The 8,729-nt window shown below is 31.6% G+C and overlaps 1 long non-coding RNA gene across 2 annotated transcripts; it reads right to left on the bottom strand.

Annotated features, from left to right (window-relative positions):
- Window positions 1-2,090: 2,090 nt before the first annotated feature.
- Window positions 2,091-7,795, bottom strand: LOC119606708. Of its 2 annotated transcripts, none has more exons than XR_005231678.1 (2): window positions 7,016-7,795; window positions 2,091-3,589 (listed from the first exon to the last, which is right to left on the bottom strand). It is a non-coding gene; the product is annotated as an uncharacterized LOC119606708 (long non-coding RNA). The 2 variants fall into 2 exon arrangements; XR_005231679.1 differs by lacking the exon at window positions 7,016-7,795 and adding an exon at window positions 5,159-6,418.
- Between the last annotated feature and the right edge of the window lie 934 nt (window positions 7,796-8,729).

Here is an 8,729-nt window from a genome sequence, read left to right as displayed (position 1 = left end):
GAGAATAATTATGAAGCTGCCGGGAAGATTTTAAACAAAAGTTTTAAAATTTGTAGATAACATTATACATCAGCCTATTACTAAAATCATGTCAGTGAACAGCTTACGAAATTTGTTCAATATTACAAACGAAAGTATTCAGTTAGCCCTCAACCTATCACCATAGAGGAGTATAAAAAGAGGACAACAAAACGAAAGGAATAGGACGAGCGAGATAAGCGAATAGGAGGGTAAGATAGGTTTATTTTTATTAATAAATTTAGTATTTAACAAGAATTGGACGAGTGCCTTACAACCAATCGCGGTCTCATTAATATTTATAAGTAATTTGTATATTTTTATTTAAATAATACATTTGGTCCTTCGAGCCGAACCAGCGCCGTGGCCAAGTTCACGTTTGGTATAAAAAAGCAAATTAAAAAAATCTCGGCTTAGACAGAGAGCACGAGAGTTAGAAAGAGCTCTACGAGAGCTAGAAACGGCTTCAAAAAGGCCAAAAGCCGTTCCAAGAGAACCAATAAAAGCTCCAAAAGAAAGCTAAAGATCCACGAGAAATTACTTCAAGAGAGCAAGATACAGAAGGCCAAAAGCGTTCTAAGAGAACCAATAAAGGCTCTTAGAAAGCTAAAGATGCTCCAAGAGAGGAAGACGCCGAAGTTGATCAAATAATATGCTTCCAATTATGCGAATATTGGTATTGAAATAATGTCCAAAATTTGTATCTCTTTCACATGAGAGAAAATTTTGGGAGAAAGATTAACTATAGAATAGTACAAAAGAAGGCAAGGAAGGTTAAATGAGGATAAACTAACAGCGATACCGAAAATAGATACTAAAATAAAAAAAAAGAGGTGGACGACTGGTTAAATTGAGAAGAAAATTAGCATAGAATTTAAGAATTGTCAAAGACGAGCAAAACCCAATCCAATGGGAAAAAGCTCAAGAAATTTGGATTGAAATAGAAAAGCTAAAAGAGGAAATAAAAAATGGGAAGACCTCAAAGCAAAGAGGTAACAGTAGAAGAAAATATCATTAATAGTAATAGCCAGATAGACAATAAAGAAGAAATTGACAAATAATTATAATAATTGTAGTTGCAATTATTGTATTTATCATATACAAAATTAACAAATATTTCAAGGATTATGTCCGGAAAAGGGTGGCTGGTATTAATAATAACCCTGTTAATAGTAGTGCTATAACAGAGGTATAAAAATAATTTTATATAGAAAAAAATAAGATAAAAATTATAAATGGAGGAATTTGTAAACAAATTAAGAAAACTGGTATAGACAAGAAAAACGCGATAATTATGGCGAAAATGGAAATTAACGAATTGACACGCGGTAATTAAGTTAGTCCCAATTTTCTCGGGAAAGAAGGATGAATTGACAAATTTCGTCAAGAACTTACAAATATTAGTACAAATCATACCGGTGGAAAAACAAAATTCATTCTTTAATTTCATATTCAATTCAAGATTAGATTCGAAAGTCCAAAATAGAATAAAACAAACTTCAATTCCTAGAACTATTGAAGAATTGATTTATGCCTTGAAGGGTGCATATAAATTGGTTAAGAATTCTAATAGCATTTTGAATGTTTTGGAGTTGCAACGTTTAACGTACAACTAAAGTGACCAATAACTTAAGATATACCCTCTATATGGAGGAATCAGAGAATGAATTACAAAAACCAAGTCCACCAGTCAAAATTAATGAAACATCTGAACCCTGAAGTAAAGACTATATTAGGAACAAGCCCAGAAGAATTTAAAAAAGAGGACAACAAAATCAAAGGAAGAGGATCCAGAGCTGCCAGTAAAGAAGAAGTTATTGCACAATAGATCATCGTATGCAGCACAACAACAAGAATAATTACATAAACCAATCACATAATATACGAATGATCGAAGTTCTGGGAAACTACCAAGGCTCGGAATACAACGATATTCTAGACAGCCAAAATTAAGAGTATATAAAATATCAGACCAAAATACTAAACTTTATAGTACTAAAACATAAGAGCCACGATTTAACATTTTAAGTAGATACTGGCACAGATATTTCAATATATAAAGTAACAAAGCAACTTAATAACGAAGAATACTGCACTGATGAGAAATACAAACTAACGGGTATTTCAAAAGAAGAAATTTACTCAATGGGAACCATCAATTCAAAAATTATCGATCGGTAACAATACCTATACACACAAATTCCAATTAGTCGACAACAATTTTCCAATCGAAGCAGATGGAAACGATGATGAGAATATAATAACTTTAACCATGCATTCAAATGACGTTTTCAAGAATATTTTTAATGGAATACGAGTCCATACATACATATGTATATGATTTATAACTTATGATATTTATGTATATAAACATATCAATTAAGCACTTCTTAGTATTTTGAGAAGTTGTTATTGAACTTCTTTAGCAAAACTTACGTCAAAACTAAATTTCTTATTCCTCGAACTTGATTAGAACATTTGGATGATTTGATGTTAATAATGAGAACAAATTACTGGATTTGTAGAGGATGAGAATGATGATGTGCATGCTGTAGCTGATGCTGTTATACTTAACATATGATGCTGTAACATTTGACATGTGATGTTTCTGATGCTGTGACATTTAGCATATTATAGTTTGTGCCTGTGAAGTATAGGAAATTATGCGACAGAAGGTGGGAGTAGAGGTGACTGGAGCGTTGGCTAAAGGTAAATAATAACGTTGATCATATGTAAAAGTGGCTGAGGCATCTGTGTGTGTTACTCCTGCCGAGAAGAGTGGAGTGAGCGAGGTTATGGATGCTGTATAATGGCTGGAGAACTGTCAGTGCGTGAATGTCGTGGTATTAGTTGAGAGGGCTATGAGCATTGAGGAATTGTTAGGTCAATTTCAGGCTGCAGCTGAGCAGAAGCAAGAATGGCGTAAAAACTATTGGATTTATGGACTTTATTCGGTAAACCTATCATGTGGTAAATGATAGGTATGACACTTTCATGGATATTTTTTGTCCTACCAGATTAGCTTGAGTTTTTTGAGCAATTATCTTGAAAGAGCCTATTAGCCCCACTATTCGAATCATGTACATCATTATCCAAATCGAGCTTTGTAAAAGTTGTCTGGAAATGTTGAATGGAACATTTGGGTGAAATGAGTAGACTTGACACCACTTCCATTTTGCCTATGCTGCTGTTTAATAACTTCCTGCAAAGATATAGAGTGTGGTAGATTGTGGGTAACTTGTAGTTGAACTAAATCAGTACCTTTAGGGTCTATTGTATCGCATTTTGGGAGTCCTTTATCCCATCAGTCATTGCTAGAAGTGTGTATATTATTTAAGCGTTTTTTGGTTTCTCTATTAATTACCTCTAGTTCTTGTAAACGTGGCGATAAAACTTGTAGTGTGCCCAATTTATCGGTTCTAAAGATAAATTTGTTTTGTACCCTTTTCTCATCGGAAACGGCAAAAGTTTCTGCTCTTTTGAGCAGAGTAGATGAGTAGATGGCGCTCTTGTTGATCTACACGGAGCAATAATGCCTATGCATTGTGGTCCATATTAAGTTACACGTAGTCTGCAATAAAAAGAAGTATAAGAATTTATTAGATTTAGTAGGAAGAAAATAAAATGCTTAATTCATTTATAACCTTCTTTAGAAATGAATTTTTTTACAAACTAATAGAAAACATAGACTAAACTATATACTAGACTTTAGTCTAAACTATAGACTAGACTTTAGTCTATACTATAGTCTAGTCTACACTATACTAGTCTATACTATACTAATCTATTCTATACTATACTAGACTATAGTCCAGTCTATAGTCTAGTCTATAGTCTAGTCTATAGTCTAGTCTATAGTCTAGTCTATAGTCTAGTCTATAGTCTAGTCTATAGTCTAGTCTATAGTCTAGTCTATAGTCTAGTCTATAGTCTAGTCTATAGTCTAGTCTATAGTCTAGTCTATAGTCTAGTCTATAGTCTAGTCTATAGTCTAGTCTATAGTCTAGTCTATAGTCTAGTCTATAGTCTAGTCTATAGTCTAGTCTATAGTCTAGTCTATAGTCTAGTCTATGTCTAGTCTATAGTCTAGTCTATAGTCTAGTCTATAGTCTAGTCTATAGTCTAGTCTATAGTCTAGTCTATAGTCTAGTCTATAGTCTAGTCTATAGTCTAGTCTATAGTCTAGTCTATAGTCTAGTCTATAGTCTAGTCTATAGTCTAGTCTATAGTCTAGTCTATAGTCTAGTCTATAGTCTAGTCTATAGTCTAGTCTATAGTCTAGTCTATAGTCTAGTCTATAGTCTAGTCTATAGTCTAGTCTATAGTCTAGTCTATAGTCTAGTCTATAGTCTAGTCTATAGTCTAGTCTATAGTCTAGTCTATAGTCTAGTCTATAGTCTAGTCTATAGTCTAGTCTATAGTCTAGTCTATAGTCTAGTCTATAGTCTAGTCTATAGTCTAGTCTATAGTCTAGTCTATAGTCTAGTCTATAGTCTAGTCTATAGTCTAGTCTATAGTCTAGTCTATAGTCTAGTCTATAGTCTAGTCTATAGTCCTAGTCTATAGTCTAGTCTATAGTCTAGTCTATAGTCTAGTCTATAGTCTAGTCTATAGTCTAGTCTATAGTCTAGTCTATAGTCTAGTCTATAGTCTAGTCTATAGTCTAGTCTATAGTCTAGTCTATAGTCTAGTCTATAGTCTAGTCTATAGTCTAGTCTATAGTCTAGTCTATAGTCTAGTCTATAGTCTAGTCTATAGTCTAGTCTATAGTCTAGTCTATAGTCTAGTCTATAGTCTAGTCTATAGTCTAGTCTATAGTCTAGTCTATAGTCTAGTCTATAGTCTAGTCTATAGTCTAGTCTATAGTCTAGTCTATAGTCTAGTCTATAGTCTAGTCTAGTCTAGTCTATAGTCTAGTCTATAGTCTAGTCTATAGTCTAGTCTATAGTCTAGTTTTTAGTCTAGTCTATAGTCTAGTCTATAGTCTAGTCTATAGTCTAGTCTATAGTCTACTCTATAGTCTAGTCTATATTTAATAAGAAACTTAAGATTATATAAAATAACATAAGTATTAATCTGTCTTGCGATATTTTACGATTTTTTTAATGGACTCTAAGAATTTTTGGTAATTATTCTTTACCCTTAAAATATCAAATTTTCTTCTTGTTATTTTAATTAAAACTTAAATCGCGTAAATCGCTTATTTGAGCAAATATATACATGTGTATGTACATATATACATTGTACATATGTTATACATATATGTGTAATTTATTTGCCGACTGGAAACATTCACTGCAAATTATAAACAAAGGCTTTAATTGTTGTGTTTGTCAAAAATGCCTAAAATTTATAGATCATAATTTTAAAATAATGGCTCACAATATATGTAAATTAAAACCAGAATAAAATTTAAGAAACTATAGAGTGCAAGTAAATTGTGCTTTTGCTTTATTTTAGGTTATTGCCCTTACAATTTAAAAAGTGTTTTGACACTTTATAAGTAATTTGAGGCATAAAGGGTCAAAATAAGTTGAGCGGTCTTTGTTTGTTACAAAATATGAAAAGCGGGAAAAGACATTTTTGAAATTGTATACATATGACTACAATATTTAGGAAATTTTAAAGTGGTTTTTAACAATGTTTCAAATATCAGCAATGGGGAAAATTAACCCACATGTGGCAAATGTGTGAAGTTGCGACTTATTAGATGACAACCAATTTGATATTTATCTGTTATGGGTTTTTTGAATGAAAATTTCAAACTGAATGGGAAATACCCATAAAATAATATAAACATATTTATTAGTTAAACCTTTAAATGTACAACAGGTAGAAAATTCTTTTATTTTATACCTAGTTCTAGAGCGAAAGATATTCAACATGAGAAAATCAATCATGAGAAAATACGAATTTGATGAAAAATTCCTACACAGACTATCGACTTTTTATTTTAATCACAGGAGTAGAATGGAACGACTCCTCATATGTATGTGACTTCTAAACGTAATTTTTAACTCGAAAGTTTTATATAGAGCTGACTATAGTCTAGACTATAGTCTAAGCTATAGAGCTGACTATAGTCTAAGCTATAGAGCTGACTATAGTCTAGACTATAGAGCTGACTATAATATAGAGCTGACTATAGTATAGACTATAGAGCTGACTATAATATAGAGCTGACTATAGTCTAGACTATAGAGCTGACTATAGTCTAGACTATAGAGCTGACTATAGTCTAGCCTATAGAGCTGAGTATAACCTAGCCTATAGAGCTGACTATAGTCTAGCCTATAGAGCTGACTATAGTCTAGCCCATAGAGCTGACTATGGTCTAGCCTATAGAGCTGACTATAGTCTAGCCTATAGAGCTGACTATAGTCTAGCCTATAGAGCTGACTATAGTCTAGCCTATAGAGCTGACTACAGTCTAGATTATAGAGCTGACTATAGTCTAGACTATAGAGCTGACTATAGAACTGACTATAGTCTAGACTATAGAGCTGACTATAGTCTAGACTATAGAACTGACTATAGTCTAGACTATAGAGCTGACTATAGAACTGACTATAGTCTAGACTATAGATCTGACCACAGTCTAGACTATAGAGCTGACTATAGTCTAGACTATAGAGCTGACCACAGTCTAGACTATAGAGCTGACCACAGTCTAGACTATAGAGCTGACTATAGTCTAGATTATAGGGCTGACTATAGTCTAGACTATAGAGCTGACTTTAGTCTAGACTATAGAGCTGACTATAGTCTAGATTATAGGGCTGACTATAGTCTAGACTATAGAGCTGACTATAGTCTAGATTATAGGGCTCACTATAGTCTAGACTATAGAGCTGAGTATAGTCTAGACTATAGAGCTGACTTTAGTCTAGACTATAGAGCTGACTATTTAAATCTTTCAATTAAGTTTTTTAAGGATTTTTGTTTTATTAAATAAGAACTTTCACAATCTCATATTTTAAATTAAACCTAAACTTACCTCTTTAAAATACATTTTTGTAAACATTTTATTCACTCGAATAATTTAAAATTATTTTTTAAAAAATTTAACGTTTGTTATTGCAATTAAAAGATTGTTTATTTTCACAAAAACTTTAAATAAATATTTGTATTTTAAAAATTCTCATGATTATAATTTTTGATTACTCTTAAATTTTTTTTGCCAATCTTCATGTTAAACTAATTTTTAAGGAACTTAGACAAATACGTCTTTTGTCTTCAAAGTAAAATGTTAAACTGTGTATTCATTTTGAAGTTCGCAGCCTGCTCAACTGATAAGTGGCTGACTTCATTTACATATGTTGAATTCAGATACATATTTAGTATATTACACATGCCTATGTATGTATATACAATGTATATTATACATACATATTTATGTACATTGTACACACATTTTGTTTACAGTACAAATTAAATAGATATGTATTGGTAAATAATATACAAACATTTGTTTTTAAGTTTTTACCCTGCAGTTATCATTGGGACAATGTCACCATTCTTAGGCAGTATTTAATTTTGCATATGTACATATGTACGTATATAGCATAGAATAATCAAAAATATTCGAATTTTAATAATACGACTATAAGAAACAGATACAGACTTACTTCAGGGTCATTGGTATTTTGACTCTTTCCAAAATATATGGACATTTATGTTTCCACTCATTTTTTATGGACAATAGAAGTGATAACAGATTGTAAGATAAATGGACTTTTACGTTTTCACTCAAAAAATGGATTATCATTGTTTTGGCTCTATCTCTTCTAGTTTCGAAGATAAATGAACTTTCATGTTGTCACTCAAAAATTGTCATTTTTAGTGGGAAATAGAAGTGATTACAGATTATCACTGTTTTGGCTCTAACTCTTCTAGTTTCCAAGATTAATGGACTTTTATGTTTTCAGTCAAAAAATTGATTTTTCTTGGGAAATAGAAGTGATCACAGATTATTATTGTTTTTCCTCTATCTCTTCTAGTTTCCAAAATAAATGGACTTTTATGTTTTCACTCAAAAAATGGATTTTTCTTGGGAAATAGAAGTGATCACAGATTATCATTGTTTTAGCTCTATCTGTTCTAGTTTCCAAAATAAATGGACTTTTATGTTTTCACTCATAAAATGGATATTTCTTTAGAAATAGAAGAAACCACAGATTACCATTGTTTTGGCTCTATCTCTTCTAGTTTCCAAAATAAATGGACTTTTATGTTTTCACTCAAAAAATGGATTTTTCTTTAGAAATAGATGTGACCACAGATTATCATTGTTTTGGGTGTATCTCTTCTAGTTTCCTAGATAAATGGACTTTTATGTTTTCACTCAAAAAATGGATTTTTCTTTAGAAATAGATGTGACCACAGATTATCATTGTTTTGGCTCTATATCTTCTAGTTTCCAAGATAAATGGACCTTTATGTTTTCACTCATAAAATGGATTTTTCTTTAGAAATAGAAGTGATCAAAGATTATCATTGTTTTGGCTCTATCTCTTCTAGTTTCCAAAATAATTGGACATTTATGTTTTTACTCAAAATATCCCCTTTATTTCGACATTGATAAGTGTTCTATTCTAAGCTGTTCCGAAACTTAATCGGCTTTGGTGGTGTCCGAAGTATTTTGAATCTTATATATACCGATGGTCTGAAAAGGAGTGCTCTTTCGAAATTCTCCAAAACTGAATTTCGTT

The sequence above is a fragment of the Lucilia sericata genome, unplaced genomic scaffold, assembly GCF_015586225.1.
Source record: "Lucilia sericata isolate MDLA Ls3-8-SP2 unplaced genomic scaffold, ASM1558622v1 Contig000615F_arrow, whole genome shotgun sequence".
Classification (NCBI taxonomy): Eukaryota; Metazoa; Arthropoda; class Insecta; order Diptera; family Calliphoridae; genus Lucilia; species Lucilia sericata.
The sequence above is the reverse complement of the archived record's forward strand: the minus strand, read 5'-3'. Positions and strand labels throughout refer to the sequence as shown.